Raw genomic sequence first — 17,056 nt, 5'->3', positions numbered from 1 at the left:
CGAAGCAGTGGAGCCGAAAAAGGAGACGGCAAATGCAATATCGATCGCATTCAAAAAGAGTTGATGAAACCGAGTCCAGTAATATCATGGGATGACAGGAGTTTCTCCCGTCTCAGGGAGCAACGCCAGGACCATCTATGGTACACCTAGATAGGAAGTATCAGAGATGGAATCGATAAAGCCTATCAAGTCATGAGAGCAAGAGGTGGATCGGGATGCAAGGGAAAAGATCGATCTATAGTCGCCCAATCACGAGGTGAAGAAGGAAGCTTACTTGGTTTTGAGGAAAAAGCTTTCTCTTAGCAGACTGACCTTAGACAGGGGTGAAGGGAATGAAAGCCATACTAGTTTGGGACAAGATATGTCAGACGAAGACAGGGAAACCTTCTGTGACGAGGAGGGAGAAAGTGCATGTGGTGTCGCGAGGGATGTCTGCAGACAGACAAGGAAGTAAAATGGTCCGATCTAGAGCAGCCTAAGCATAGGACGCCAGATCCTATAGCGTATCCAGAGCGACCTAAAAGACGATCACATAGCGAGAGGGGGATCGCCACCAAATGTGAGTAGGCTGAGGTTATTGCCAGGTAGAAGGCAATAGGGAACCATTGTCCCTACTATGAATAGGCAGATGATGTGAGCCGATTGTGTATTTGGGGTTACACAGTTCCCTTTATTGGAGGAGGAGGGGCCAGACCGCAGTATATCCCCTGGCCACAGATGGATAACGATAATTTAAGATGTAAACTTCACAGCTTTACGGCGGGTGCGGGAAAATGGATTTATGAGCTAGAGAAGATGACAGGAGGAAATACTCTAGCTATAGGGGACATTAAGGGTCTCCTAGCCGCCATTCTTGAGGAAAGGGCTGATGACATTTAGACGAGAGCAGGTTACTCAAGTGTCACGGCACAGAACACAGTGCATGATGGAGCGCCGTTTAATAATTGTAGAGCGGCTGTCTGGAAAGCGCTCATGGTACAGTATCCTGATACATCAGATATGGGTGCAATTATGGCACGTAAGAGGACGGATGACGAAGATCCACTTTCTTATATTCAAAGTATTAAGGAACATTGGACTTTGAAAACGAGGGAGCCGTGGGGGAAATCGGTGCCAGTATTTTCCCACATTCTGTGTCTGGGGATTACCAGAGCCGGTACAGAGGCAACTCAAGAAATGAGCGGGAATGGAAGCAAAGCCATGGGCAGAGATACCGTTCACTGTGGTGCATCATTGTCCACTGCTGCAAGAGAAGAATAAGAAGGAAGATGCTAGAAAATTTGAGGAAGCTAAGTTAGTTCAGAAGAAATTGTCAAGTACGCCATAGAAGGGGCGGTACTGATGAGCGGAGAAGGATTGGGAATGCAGCAGGCAGTGGGTGCATCACAGGCGAATAATCAACGTTGGATGGATGAAGGAGGGAATGGGTTTACGCTGCGAGGCAGAGAAATGGGTTACAGAGTAGGATGGAATTTTCAAATTAATCTAGGTGGGTTTCAGAATGATAATCAAAATATGCAAGGGGGACAAATATGAAGATTTCCTCCGGTTTGTTGGACATGTGTGTGTGTGTGTGTGTGTGATGGCAGGGCACATTGTGCAAACATGTGGGCTATGTACAGAATGGGCAATTCTCAAGGGGGGGGGCAGCTTATCCTCCAGAATATAGCTCACAAGCTAGGGATGGGATCGCCCAAGATCAGTGTATCGAGTACAAGCGCCGCAAATGCAACAGGCATTGCAACCACAGCAAGCACCGTTGAATCCGCCGCAAGGGCAATCCCAGCATGCAACCATGCAGATACAGCAGAATGCAAACGCAGGACCGTTATTAACACCTAGAGTAGGGGGTGTCCCTGTGGTGGGAGGAGGTCATTTCACGGGTACGGGGGATAAGTATGTATCCACAATAGGACAGCTCACATAGCGACTTGATGTGTTCAGTACTATCGGTGACACCAGACCCCTAAGAGGAACCAAGGTTGATGTGACCATAGGAGGCAAATATTTTTCTTTTCTAGTAGACACTGGGGCTACTCGTGTATACGAGAGGGCAAATATCCAATATTAGGAAATGCCATGAATGCGCAAGTTTTCTCTGGAGCTACAAGCAGAGTTCCTTTTACTAATGAATTACCAGTCTCCATAGGAGAGTTGCGAGATGTCGGTTTTGTATTGTATTGACAACAGACACTGGTTAATATTCTAGGCTGAGATTTAATGACGAAGCTTAATATGACTGTTTCTTTTACCAATGATGGCATAGTGTGTTCTACTCCAGGGATACACTATATGAACGTGGCTGAGTTTATATTGGCGTTTACAGTGCAAATGGCTCTGCGAGGAATGCCATTAGAACCAGAAGTCTTTCTTTATGGGGTATGCATTTTATTGACATGGCTACCCGGCTTAGTGGGAAAGATTATGAGAATACCTGATGAATTTTGGTTCAGGCCACAATATCTATGGACGAAGAGGGGGGAACAGACTATTCTCCTAGAGTTACATGCAGCCATAGTGCCAGGGACATTGGCCATGCTCGAAGGCACAGATGAGGATAGGCCACCGACAACAGTGATTGCCATTTGGGAAGGGTATAGATTGACTGACGTCACAGACGAAGACATGTTTACAGATGATCCATCAGATGATGAAGTAATATTCGAGAGGAGTATTACATATTGGATTAGAATCGAGAAAAGAGAGATCCCACCGCGAATGGTGATAGTGTGGCAATGCCCAGCATTTTCTGATGAAGATTTGGAAAAGGTGCCAAGCTCTCTATGGATTACAGACCCCTATGACGTAGGCCTATTGAATGGGATAGTGGAGGTTAAGATTAAGCTGAAGCCAGGAGAAATTTTATTTTGTTATTTATTTGTCATTTGTACAGCGCACAAAGCCCAGAGGCATCTAGGTGCTTTAACTTAAGAATATGGTTACAGTACGTGCTGTCAGCAAACGAGTTACAGTAGTTACCAACCAGACATACATTGGTTCTGGATAGTGCAATAAAATACATAATTGGAAAAGCTTGCCTCTTTTTTATGGGGAACTACATCAGGCGTACATATAAGGGACGTAATGGGTGCAGTGAAGACATGCTTGGAGAGCTTGCATCTTGTTGTGGAGGGCTACATCAGGCGTACATATAAGGGACATAATAGGTGCAGTGAATACATACTTGGAAAGCTCGCCTCTTGTTGTGGGGAGTTAATACAGGTATGCATACTGGACATAGCAAAGATGCCGGAAGAGTACATACTCTGGGAAAGTGCAATCTGAGAGTAGAAGGCCACATCAAGCATGCATGCAAGCAGGGAGAAGGTAAGAGAAAAGCAAAATGGTAAGGGGTCTTCTCATAATAATAGGCTTTAGCGGTCAGACAGGCAATATGACGGTAGAGATTACGTTTAGACAACAGTGTACCGCATGTGACTTTGCTAAAAGGTTAGTCCAGTTATGGCTAACTGGGTCGTGTATGAGCAATGCAGAGGCAGCTATAGGATGCTATTGCAACGGCGGACATGCCATTTTACCTCGAGCAAGACAGTACCCCATGTCTCGAGAGGCGAATGAGGGTATTTTTAAGACTATATCAGCCATGATGCAACAAGGCATTCTAGTGATGTCAGAGTTAGCGTGTAATACCGCAGTGTACCCAGGGGAAAACCGAAAGGAGGGTAGGGGGGTCTTGGAAAAATATCCAGGACATGAGGCCAATTAACCAGATTGTAGGGGCAGAGTTTTCTTTTAGTTCCGAATCCGGCAACAATACCATGTCGTATCCCATCAGAAGCACGATATTTCACAGTGATTGACTTGAAAAATGCATTTTTCTCAATCCCTTTGCATAAGAAATCCGAAGACCTTACATAATTTACGTTTCATCAGACTAAGTTGAAGAGCACTCGTTTGCCCCAAGTGTATTTTGAGTCTGTTGATCTTTAATAGGGTCCTGCAGATGGACCTGAGCAACATTGATTTGCAAAGTGTTGTGCTGCAGTAGGTTGATCTTTTGGTTTGCAGCACGACAGAAGATGAGTGCAGACGAGACTCTTTTCAGTTAAAGGGATACTCTAGTAAAAAATTTTATTTCAAAAATAGATAGGCCACATTAAAAAAAAAATAATAGCATCCTCCGTTTTAAAACTTCCTATGTAAAATTTTGAGCTATTCAAGCTCAAAATTCGAAAAAGCAAGCACAGGAGGGCCGGCATTTTGTGAAATGGAGGCCCTCCTGTGCTGGCTTTTGCTTTTGCGGCACTAATGAAGGAAAAGCCAGCCAGCTGTAGTAAACAAAGTCTACCGCTGGGTGGCTTTCCCTTCATTAGTGCCGGGACTCGGAGGACGCGGACCGGAGACCAGAGCAGGAAAGCTGCAGCTGAATCTCAGTAAGTGCTATTTATTTTTTTTACAAAAAATAAGCACTAGCTGCGGTTTTTTTTCTAAGTTTTCCGGGCTGGAGGAGCCCGGAAAACTTAGAAATAAAACCGCAGCTTTAAAAACGTTGTATTTATGTTTGCGGTCGCTTTTGAAGCGACCGCAAACATAAATACAACGTTATTGTGTTGGAAAACGCTGCGGTTTTTCGTTCCAAGTTTCTCAGGCTCCTCCGGCTCGGAGGAGCCTGAGAAACTTGGAACGAAAAACCGCAGCGTTTTCCAACACAACCACGTGTGTTTCTGCCTGCTGTGGCTATCACTTTGGGTCTCCGGTGCTCCCAGGAGCACCAGAGACCCAAAGTGAAAGCCACAGCAGGCAGAAACACAACGCGGTTATGTTTACATGCCGCGTAGTGTTTCTACCTGCAGCTGATTTCCCATTTGGGGCTCTCGGGCTCAGGAGCCCGAGAGCCCCAAATGGGAAATGCTACGTTGTCTGCCTGAATCTTGTTTTCCATTTGGGGCTCTCGGGCTCCCCGTGGGGAGCCCGAGAGCCCCAAATGGAAAAGCAGATTCAGGCAGACACAATGCGGTTGTTTTCTGCAATACCGCGTTGTCTGCCTGAATCTGCTTTTCCATTTGGGGCTCTCGGGCTCCCCACGGGGAGCCCGAGAGCCCCAAATGGGAAATGCTACGTTGTCTGCCTGAATCTTCTTTTCCATTTGGGGCTCTCGGGCTCCAGCCCGAGAGCCCCAAATGGAAAAGTAGATTCAGGCAGACACAACACGGTTGTGTTGGAAAATGCTGCGGTTTTAAAACCGCAGTGTTTTCCAACACAATAACGTTGTATTTATGTTTGCGGTCGCTTCAAAAGCGACCGCAAACATAAATACAACGTTTTTAAAGCTGCGGTTTTATTTCTAAGTTTTCCGGGCTCCTCCAGCCCGGAAAACTTAGAAAAAAAACCGCAGCTAGTGCTTAATTTTTGTAAAAAAATAAATAGCACCTACCGAGATTCAGCTGCAGCTTTCCTGCTCTGGTCTCCGGTCCGCGTCCTCCGAGTCCCGGCACTAATGAAGGGAAAGCCACCCAGCGGTAGACTTTGTTTACTACAGCTGGCTGGCTTTTCCTTCATTAGTGCCGCAAAAGCAAGCACAGGAGGGCCTCCATTTCACAAAATGGCGGCGCCCTTGTGCTTGCTTTTGAGCTTAAATATCTCAAAATTTTACATAGGAAGTTTTAAAACGGAGGATGCTAGTATTTTTTTTTTTAATGTGGCCTATCTATTTTTGAAATAAATTTTTTTACTAGAGTATCCCTTTAATGGCTATTCTAGCAGACAAGGGATATAAAGTGGACAAGGAGAAATTACAATATTTGTCAAGAAGATGTGTTGTACATAGGTCAGTTGATCTCACATGAGGGGAAGAAAGTCACACCTGAAAGAGCTGAGGTGATTATGAAAACAGCAAAACTGCATACGATAAAAAAAATGCAGCAGTTTCTGGGATTGTGCAATTATGTTAGAGCCATGGGTATTTCATTATAGTTCATACACAAGACCCCTTTTGCAGGCTCTGAAGAAAGCACAAGTGAACAAGAAAAAAATAGAATGGACTGAGAAAATGGAGGGAGGGTTTGAAGAATTGAAGAAAGCAATTTGTACAGCTTCAGTTTTAGGAATTCCCAGCTATGCCGAGGAATCTTTTCTGTTTTCACACACGAATGGGACCCCAGGCATATTACAGTGGGATTTTAGATCCAGTTATGAGGGGGCACTTTCATTGTGAACAACAGATGGCTGCAGCCGCGTTCGCATTGGTGAAGTCTACCAATATTGTGATGGGGTGTTCTATGACGTTGTTTGTTGAGCGTGCTTTATTTGCTGTTTTGGAGAAACAAGGATACATTGACATCTCAGAGAGCTTCTGCGAATGAGATAGTTATATGAAATCCAGCAATGAAAATAGTCGGGTGTAAAATAGTGAACCATGCCACGTTTGTAGCTGAGCCTTTGGCAAAGGGTGAGCATTTGCATGATTGCTCCAACTAATTCTATGATGACCATCCGCGTGTAAAAGAAAATGCGCTGTCTGGTCGAGAGATTCTCTTTATTGATGGGTCTTCAAAAATTAATCAACCTGATGGGGAAAGGCATTCAGGTTCATCTGCGGTAAGGCACAGAGCTAATGGGGAATTTGAAGTTGTAGCAAGTGCAAGACTACATCTCCCTTTTCGGCACAAGCAGCAGAATTGTTGGCTCTTATTGTCGCGCTCGAGAAAAACGAAGAGCAGGAAGTGACGGTGTACAGTGACTCCGCCTATGTGGCTTCAACCATGCACACATGGCTTGCACATTGGAGAAAGAGGGGCTACGTCAGAACGGACATTACTCCAGTGCAACACGCAGCATTATTGGACAGGCTTATTAAGGCACTACAACTCCCAGTAGCCATCGCAATAGTTAAATGTGCAGCACATACTAAGAGAACTGACTTGATCTCTCACGGGAACAAAGCCACAGACTAAAAGACCAAAAGGGTTCCATATTCACCAGTTATTTCAAGTTTTGATACTCCATATGTTAAGGAAAAAGTGGTCATGATTATGATTGTAAATGAAGGGTTTAATCATTTATCAAGAACTCAGTTGATGGAAGTTCAAGGTAGTGCACCGCAGGAAGAGCAAGAAATGGGGAAGGGGAGGGTGTTCTTTATCCCCCTCTGAAGCATTGTGGCGACAGGACAGCACTGAAAAGCTGGCAATGCTGGTAGCCTTATTAAGGGTAGTGCTTGAACAGCTGCACTACTCTGCGTATGTAGCACTTGGGAGTGCCTTGCAGCAGCTATTGCAGAGGTCTGGTTTGTACCGAACCGGTTAGAACACGTCGCATTTTATGTAGTAAATTGCGTCGTATTTGAAATGTTTACTGCTGGGCACACAAGGCGAACAATCCAAGGAGTGATTCCTCGACTGAATGGTCCTTTTCAGCATTTACATATCGACTATGTTAATATGCTGCAAGTATGTAGTGGATATAGGTATCCGATAGTGGTGGTGTGTCCCTTTTCGAGATGGATTGAAGCAGGTTAATGTACACACCCTGATGCCACTTGCGCAGTGAAGTTTTTAGTTCGATGAGGCTTTCCTAGATGGGGAGTATGTGAGGTGCTGAGATCCGACGATGGGCCCCATTCTGTTAATAAGGTATTTGAACAGATTAGCCTATTGCTCAGTATACAACACAAGTTTTCTTATTCTTATCACCTGCAAGCGAACGTGATATGTGAGAGACTCAATGGTTTTCTTAAAGAGAGAATAGCCAAATTCAAATTGCCACTGAAGAAGGGATGACTGTACTGCCTGCCCCTTGCATTATATGCATTAAGGATTCAGCCTGGGTCGGACCACCATCTCCCCACAAGCTAGTGACAGGGAGGCGAATGAGCACGCCCTTGTCTCCTCCATCGAGGAGCTGAAGTGATGCCCAGACGACTGCAGAATTGTTAGGAAATGAGTTGCGTGCTTATTTGACATGTATGACCGCTAGTATCTCTCTTATTTCAGATCAACTCCAGCGGAAAGGGGTGCCTGTCTCAGGACACGGATGAAGACCATTCAGCAACTCAACTACAAGAATTACTTCCTGTACCAAAAATATTTATCAGAGATCAAGTCCTAGTGCGCAACTTCACAAGCAAGTGGCACACGCCTGTTTTAGTGGACCCTTTGTAATTGTAAATGTCACTCCCTCAGCAGTAAAAATCAGAGAAAGACGCGCGTGGATACATCTGGAAGACGTCAAACCAGATGCTGGTGAAACCAATGCACCACCCCGTCCGTTGTTTCGGGAGAAGTTGTTCAGCACGTGCAGACTTGATCGATGACAAGGAAGGACGCCAAGACTGCTGATTTAAATAAATGCATTGGACTTGAGAAAGTGTTGATGTGCTAAAAATGCCAAATCTTGAGTTCGATGATGAAGCGCAAAAAGTTTCCAGATTTCTCCCTTACTGAGTTTCCCTTTGGATAGGCCCAATGGTTTTGTCAAATGTTGATGCCCATAGAATACTTATCGCTATTTTTGTATACATACTCCGAGTTTATCCTGCTCTTGTTTGATGTAATACTAATATACCTGTGTTTCTGCAAGATCCTAAAAATGGCCCTGCAAATGGGAGGTTACTTATGCAGATAATTGCAGATCTGGCAGTTACCTGAGCATTTAACGGGTTTATCTGATTAAAAAGGTGTTTTCCTTCCTTAAAGTAGAACACAGGCACAATGTTGACTTTTGAGAATAATTCAATTTCCAAAAATGAGCAAAATCAACGACGTGAAGAAAAACGCATATGGTGGTGTCATGTATTGGTGCATAATATATGCTTGCTCGTCATTTAATAATGTTCTGATTTTACTGATCCATACTGTCTTTTCATTGGTCCAAGCAAGATAGAAGTCCTTTTGATTTTTCCCCCCTCCAGTGACTCTCGAAAGGCCAAGGCCATATGTGGTTAACCCTACACCTGGGACACTTGTAAGGTCACTTATTTCTTTGACAAGTGTCCCTATGATTCACCCGTAGGATGGTCCGTTTTTTATATACTCCATGATCATTATGTACAAGTTCATTTGGCCAAAGAGAGACCCAAGAGAATAACAAGAGAAGATGATTATGAATTAAATAATTATCTAGACAGTACAGCACATTTGGGAAATAACATGTGGTATGAGCACATGAAAGAGGTGGGGAAAAAAACTCTTAAGGAGAGCTGCTACGTTAGTGCTCTCCTACCTTCTGCTCTGGGGAGTTCCAAGATATTTGTAGCTTTAGAAATAGCAGCACAGACAGCTCATTGCTTGACTCACCTTGATCACTGCAATGCAAGAGGTCAGTTCCAGGGTCGAACAGCCTCCTTAGTATGGGTGAATGAATAGAAGGCTCCGGAGGAAGATTATGTGCAAGATTTGAAGACCAGAGAAACGCTGCACACCAGAGATCATGTGATAAGATACGAACAGCCTGGAATGAAGGGAGCAGGAATCGGATGGGAAATAAATAAGAAGCTCAATTGCCACGGAAAGAATTATGAAGATGCAAGGAGAGAGGCCAGATGCAAATCAAAGGAACCATACTGTCTCCAGATGGATGGGAGGAAGGCCTGGTTGTATGCAGAGCAGTGGCAGTAAAAGGAAATTACGAGCCAGGTATAGATCGTGTGGAGAAGGGATGCAAATCCCTCTGGCCGAAGCGTGCAAAGTTGCTGACATGGTTCGATGACACGGGACGCCCGTTGCAGATGGTGCCTCTGGGTAGTGCAGAGCTGTGCTTCAGAACCAATGGCACAAGAAGAGTTGGAGAAAATCAGCATATCTGTCGAATTTTCGATGTACCAGGAATGAAGGATGGAACAGTAGTAATAATGGACCACTACTCTGCATGCAGATCCAGAGCTTACATGAAGCTGCCCAGGGACTAGGGAGGGCTGTGTTCTATAGTGATTTTCCATGTTCCAGCGTTGGTGATTCCGAAGAGTGATCTGAGCATTGGCGACTTTCCAAAAGCAGATGCACACCTGCGAAAGAGAAGATCAATTGAATTTCTCAATCGAACAAAGAGAGAACTACTTCTCAGCTAAATCGATAGAAGCTTTCAATGCTATTCCATATGAACACAGATTGTTCAGCCAGACTTCAGCAGTATTCGCGACAATCTTCATGCCAGGGATCCAGACGATGACGAATGCCAAATGGTTACAGATAACCAGATGGGAGCTCCTGCAGACAATCAACACTACTATAAAGGGATTCAACACTATCAAAGAAGGGCTGAGAGCCATAAGACAGACTCTTCAGAATAGTTATGTCTTGAACATGATTACAGCCATGGATCGAGGTGTTTGTGCCAAAATCTGAGAATCATGTTACACATTCATACCTTCTCACGATGACGATAATGGGGACCTTGACAGAGGCCATAACGATGCTAACGAACTTACACGTCAAGATGGAAGACGAAGTAGAAGACATTGCAGATGACAGCTGGTTCACGCAGATTTTCTCATGGGCTCCGCAATGGATGGCAAATATCTTCAAGTACCTTGGAGTATTGTTGGTGATGATCATGTTTGGACTCTGCGTGATCAGGATAATCACACAGTGCAAGAAGGCAACAAAGAAAGCAGTAGGAATGAAGATCTGGATTGATGAGTCTGGTTTTGGACCCAAAGAGCTAACAGATGAAGAAACCAGACTACGTAAAAGTCAGTATTTTAGCACCTGAGGGAACAAAGTTCCTGTATCCGAGAAACCACAAGAAGTATGTGGGAAGATGGATCTACTGCAGCCCGAATGAACAATGTAATCTTATGACCTAGAATGTTGATGACCATGTGAAATCAGCAGGATCTCTGAAAGGAGTAATTAAGATATGGACTCCAAAGAAGCACTTTTTCAGACGAGGATGTCTAGATGTGAAGACTGATGGGAGAGTGGTCGATGAATCAACCAGAGGGGGGAGTGTAGAGGAGTAGCCAAGTGCCTCTACCAGAAGTTCTGCCCTAATTTTGCCATATGTTGAAAGCGGGAAATTGTGACATGTACGATGTCAGTAATGGTCCCTATACCGTGAAGAGTGTACGAAACAAGGTACCCATTAAGAAAGCCCTATGTAATATACCCGTGGAGAAATAACAGCCTCTTGAAGGAGGATCTTGAAGTATGAAGTGATAAAGACAAGAGCCTGGTGATGTCACACGAAGGAGAAGTGACGCACCCAGAGGAGATGCCCAAGAAGAAAGTATATGTACCTCATAGAATCTGATGGCAAAGTGAAGGATTGAGCAACACTTTGTGTGCAAGAATGAAGATTGCACGAACAAAAGCACTGAAGAAGATGCAAATCGCTTTATAACTGTACAGATGCTGAAATGCAAATAGACTGATCATGAGGCTAGCTATACATAGTGAATAGACTGCAGGCGGTGCTGCCAATATATATAAATGTGTATAGAATCTGGATGTTCCACTATGCATTTTAGCAAACTAGGAACCCATGATCGAAAAGGGCTGAAAGTGTGGCACAGTACAAGAAAACAGCTGATGCTGAAGGAAGATTCGAGAAGGCTGAGCTGACCCAGTGTCAAAAGTTGGGCCGCCAAAAACCTGGTTATCTATTCGAGAAGATGCAATTGAACGTGCAAAGCAAGACGAGCTGTGGTTGAGGTGTAATGGAAAAACACTAGCAGTGTCAGGTTTGATTCATTTAATCGTATTAAATATGAAGGAACAGCTCAAAACAGTCTCCTGTCACATGGTTAAGATGAGAATAGACTTTGGGCAAGCTACAGTGAGACGAGAAGATAAGACTGTGCTCACAGTCCCTTTGATTCCCAGAGACGAGAGGCTATTGCACGCCCTAGTTCAAAGACTAATTGACTAGCAGACTGTAGGAGTGATGATGGATGATGGGCTAATTGCGTGGGGAGGCATGACAAAGTCCAACCCTCCAGCACATGGGGTACCAGCTTGCGTGCTGCTAGCGAGTGAAATATTCCAGAAGGGTACAACGTGCCAACCAATCATAGAGGGCTGCATAGTGAGGAGCCCTATAGTTTGGAAGCCAATGACACTTGTATTTTTATGACACGGAAGATGACTTGCACTAGCGGTGGGCATAGCTGTCCACCTGACCGTAGAGACCCAATCCCAGTCAAGTCCCCCATAGAAAGTATACTTCGATGTTCTTTTTAAGCCTACCAGAATCTAGCTTAGGTTTTCTTTTTTATCCACGTAGTATGACGTCACTCAGGGTGAGTTTTTGCTATATAACTGTTTTTTCATGTAAATCATTGAGAGACTTGAGCGAGCATCCATTTAATCGTGTTGTACTCCCTGTTTTAGAGAATTGTTATTAAAACAGCTAAAGCTTTGTCAACTTACTGAGTCGGTCTGATTATTGATGTACGAGTACGATGTTAAATTGTTAGTTTTTCACACCCCGGTGGGTGTAGCGCAACCAACACCAAAAGGCAACCTGGTGCTATAGCTGACAACAAAAGATCATGAAAAAGAAAGAACAGAATTAAAACAGTAAAGTTTTAAGAGCCTTCCTAAATTGAAGATGGCCAGATATCACACGGAGGGTGGCGGGAAGAGCATTCCAGAGAATGGCAGCTTTGACTGAAAAGGAGTGTCCCGTCCTAGCACGACGAACCCTAGGGATAGCCAAAAGAAAGCGGCCCCCAGATCGTAGTGTGCAGACAAGAGCATAAGGTTGACATTTTTGCTGCAAGTACTCCGGGCACTATGCACCAGGCATAGGGACTTAAAATTAACATGTCTGGCAGCAAATGAAGATATCTTAGAACTGGGGAAATATGTTTCCGATAAGGGGTGCCAGTGGCAAGGCAGGCAGCAGAGTTCTGGAGAACCTGCAGGCGCTGTATCAAATAATCTGGTTGAGCCAGATAAAGGGAGTTGCAGTAGTCCGTCTTGCTAAGGACTAATGCAGAGAAGACTGGAGCTTGCAGGTGAGCAGGGTTAAATTGGAGGAACTTCCTAAGAATTTTCAATTGTAAATGGCCAGCTTGGCAGACCGCACCAACCTGAGGGGCCATGGACAGAGAGGCAGATAGTTTGATGCCTAAATTCTTGACCACTGGGGCAGCATCAGGCAAGTGCCAAAAATCAGGAGTCCAAAAAGGAGCAGATGAAGAGCCGACACCCATAACCTCGGTCTAGTCACTTTAGGTTTAAGCCAGTTTTCGCTCATCCAACAGCCCACTGCCGATAAGCAATCTCACAGTTGAGTGGCATGGGCTGGATGAAGGAGATCAGCCTAACCAAGTGTTACGCTCACCTGGACCCCACAGGGGCGTCGAACGGAACTGGACTGCTACGGACTCCACCAGCATGACTCGTAGTGCGGTGATGGCTGACTGGACCTGGCCCTCCTAGTTTCGTCTGCTTGACCCGTAAGAATAATCTCCTAAAGGTAGGAAAAAGGGAATTAGCCACCCGTGGGCGAGAGGATACACACTCAATTGTTCCCCACTGAACACCTCTTGTATTCCCTTTCACTGGTGTCACCTTATAGTTTGAAAAGATGAGCTCTCCATCCTGCGTGGAAGGCAGGGGCGCGTAGAAAACCAGTTACTTCACTGGTCTGAAGGAGTTGGGCGAGTTCCAGACAAATGATGACTCCCAGGTAAGTAGCATATAGTTCTTTAGAGTTCAAAATGTCTGTTATTCACTCTTGTCCCTCTTTTCTCCCTTTTTTTTCTTGCAGCTTGAGCCGAGGGATGATCACCTTATTGGCAGCAGAAGCGCTTGGGTAAGAGTCTGTATTTCCCAAACTGTCCGGCGAAAAATAATGGTCCAAATGTATTTAACTGACTACCTTCTGTCTCCCTACAGGTGCGGCGTAAGAAGAAATGATGTGCAGAAGAAGAATGCCTCGGGCGATGAACTCAAGTAAGTATCTTGCGGTGAAAGAAGATTGTCCTTGTTGGCAATTGGCTCACCTTGTTATTTGTTTTGTCTTTTCAGATGCCAGGATTTCGGCAACGAGGCGATGGAGGCTGCGCCGGGTCGTGGAGATGCTGTGAAGACTGGTGAGTATGGCACGGCGCTGCAGCTGGCGATGCGACACGTTTGAATTTTGTCTTTTTTTCTATTCGATGGTGCGGCAGCTCTGAGAACTGCTGATGATCAAAAGGTAGTGTCCTTGTTCTAACTTTTCCTTCTTCTTTCCCTTCTTTCTAGGATCTGGTCCGGAGTCGAGGCTGGCGTGGCTGAAGACAGGATGCTCTGCTTCCAGGCACGGTGAGCATTACGCTGCAGAAGGCAGAATAATGCGAAGCGTGTGCTGTTCATCGGGCGTGGTTTAAATAGCCTTCAAAGTAGTCCCAGGTAAGAAGTCCCAAAACCACACCCAAGCAAAAAATAGTCCCTAAAGAAAAATAATCCCTTCCAGGCCTCACGATGGCCTATGCTTAAGTTCCTTGCAGCATGCTCTGCATGAGGTAAGTTTAACAATAGGCGCCAGGACCGCACTCATATAGCTCCTAACTGGGATTGTGGGAATCCCAGTGGGTGCTTGGATGTCTGTTTCCTGGGCAGATGGACTTGATCCTGATGTCTGGGGGCAGGCATCATGACACCAAGATCTGCGGATCATCAACATACGAGTAGCATCTAAAGATGTGGGCACAGATGAGAGTGATCAGAGGCTGAATGTAAATATTAAAGAGTGGGAGACAAGGCTGAGCCCTGTGCGACACCGCACATCAAAGCCGAGACTGACAGATCCAACAGGATCAGAGCTGCCACTCCACCCTAATCAGCAATAAGCGTAAGATCGTCAAGCACTGAGACCAAGACAGTCTTGGTACTTGGTCAGGTCTGAAGCCCGACTGGAAAGCATCAAGCAAAGATGTAGACTCGTAGAACCTCACCAGCAGTGGAGACACCAAAGATTCAGGTAGCTTCATACTAAAAGGCGGTAGAGATAGGGGGCAAAAGTTAGCAAGGAATAGAGGATCGAGAGCCGGCTTCTTCAAACGAGGGATCACAGTCGCGCACAGAAGGAATAAACCCCGTCGATCAGGAGAGGTTCACTGCAGATGTCAAGTGGGGCAGAATCGGAGGGAGAATATCCTTCACCACAGACAACGGAAGAGCATCTGCATCCCCATGCATCTCAGATACTGTTACCTCGTCTTAAAGGAACTTCGGGTTCAGTACAATGTTAGTCTAGCAAGGGCCACATTTTCAAATTTAGTATCCTTGTATTTACATATACATAAACATTAGGGACACAAACAGTAGGAGGACAGTTAGGACTTCTCTGAGGAACTTTAGACCGCCTTCGTTATAGTGCATCATCTTTAGCATAAACCAGTGTTGTAGATCAGAGTGGTTCAACATTTAGTATCACTAGCCTGGGGGTTAAGGATCCCTGGGCTAGAGAAGCTGTTCATTACCAGATGGGTGAGAAAAAAACTTCAATACAAAGACTTTAACTGTCTCAGAATTGGACTGATTCTATTCCAATCTGTGACACATCTAACAGACCCTTGTTCATAACTTGCAAGAATCTCCTACCTAATTGTGGACAAGCCCTACAAGTTGAGAAAAGTACATATGTTACAAATCAAAAAAGTGTGGAGATACTGGTCAAATTGTACTTACCAGATTATAAAAGACTGTTCTTTGCTTTAACATGAGGGCAGAACCTAAAAGATGTGTTTTCTCTGTGTGGCATGGCCCCTGTGAGTGGCCACTGCTCTTGCGGACAGTAAGGCACATGCCCATATGACGCATGCCCATTTGCTGCCAAAGAGTTTGGCCAATTACATTTGGCATCCCCAGAGACACTCTTGTTTAAAAATGAGAATGTCATATATTCTATTGAATTAGATGGCTCTGTTCAATAAATATATATTGGGGGGAAATGCGGCTAGTCGAATTTCGGACTATCGGTGCAGAATGAGGTCTTCAAATATCTGCTTCACTTTTCAGACACTATGTTGGCTCAACGTACATAACATGGTTTCTCATAGATATTGTAGGATATTGTCCTACACCAGTGTTGTAATAATGTGGACCAGGAACTTCCAGGTGGCAAGCTATAGATCTACCAATTTGAATTCCCTCACTGAAGGCCTTAATGAGTCATTGGAATGGCAAAACCTCCTTTTTTTAAAAAATCTTAATCCGTTGCCTATAGCTCTTTGAACCAATGTATTGCAATATGGACAGAGGTAATCTTATTAAGCTGGTCTGCTGTTCCATTGAATGATTGACTATGTGCGCATGCTGTCAACTCCCATTTAGATAACCTTAGCTCAAGAGCAGCGGTTAAACCAACAAAAACCTAAAGTCTAGAAACATCAGAAATAACATTAAGGTAAGCACATAATAAACTTCATTAATTAAAAGAAAATATATTTAAAATCAAATATCATGGTAACCCTTAACCTGTTTTTGTTTTGCAATATTTTGTTTTTGCCCTTAAATGCTTTATAGTGAAAGTAATGTGTTGTGTGAATAATTTTTTTTTTTTTAAATATATTTGTTTTTTCAAAATACAATACAACCAGCATCATCGACATAGTAATCCGTTATGTGTCAATAGTAACCCCCCCCTTTTCCTCCCCCCCAATGCAAACCCAGACCGGGACGTTGGGCTGTCTACTGTTTGCGCTAAGGCGAGCCTGGGCTGTCCAGGTCCTCGCCTGAGGAGCTGTCCTCTTTAGGGCGGAACAGAGCTGCTGTGAGGGCTATCCATTGTAAAAGGTCCTCAGAGTCGCCAATTTTTTGTTGTCGGTGCGCCAGCTCCCAGGACCCGGTTTCGGCCACAGTCCATCTACGGAGGTCTTCCCGCCATGTTGTGAGGCTAGGGGCTCTGGGGCGCTTCCAGGCCATGGCGATACGTCTTTTTGCCAGGATGTACATTAAATCCTTGAGTCTGTTAAGGGGCTTGTTCTTTTTGCCTCGCGGGTATGAACCCAATATGCATGCCCTGTGGGACTGCACGTCCAGTGTTATGTCCTCTTCTGCTACCCTAGCTTGAATTTGGGACCAGAAGGTCTGTATGGCCGGGCAGGCCCAGAACATGTGGGTCAGTGTGGCTGCGGGTTCTTGGCACTTGGGGCACGTCACTACAC

The 17,056-nt window shown here is 44.8% G+C and overlaps 1 protein-coding gene across 4 annotated transcripts in view; it reads left to right on the top strand.

Annotated features, from left to right (window-relative positions):
• The window catches only part of ENTR1 (endosome associated trafficking regulator 1), a 540,688-nt gene that overhangs the window by 207,793 nt on the left and 315,839 nt on the right, over nucleotides 1-17,056 (top strand). The gene's annotated exons all lie outside the window — the stretch shown is intronic.

Source organism: Ambystoma mexicanum, chromosome 8, assembly GCF_040938575.1.
Source record: "Ambystoma mexicanum isolate Mex_15411 chromosome 8, UKY_AmexF1_1, whole genome shotgun sequence".
In the NCBI taxonomy this organism is placed as follows: Eukaryota; Metazoa; Chordata; class Amphibia; order Caudata; family Ambystomatidae; genus Ambystoma; species Ambystoma mexicanum.
This window is presented reverse-complemented; position numbering and strand designations above follow the sequence as displayed.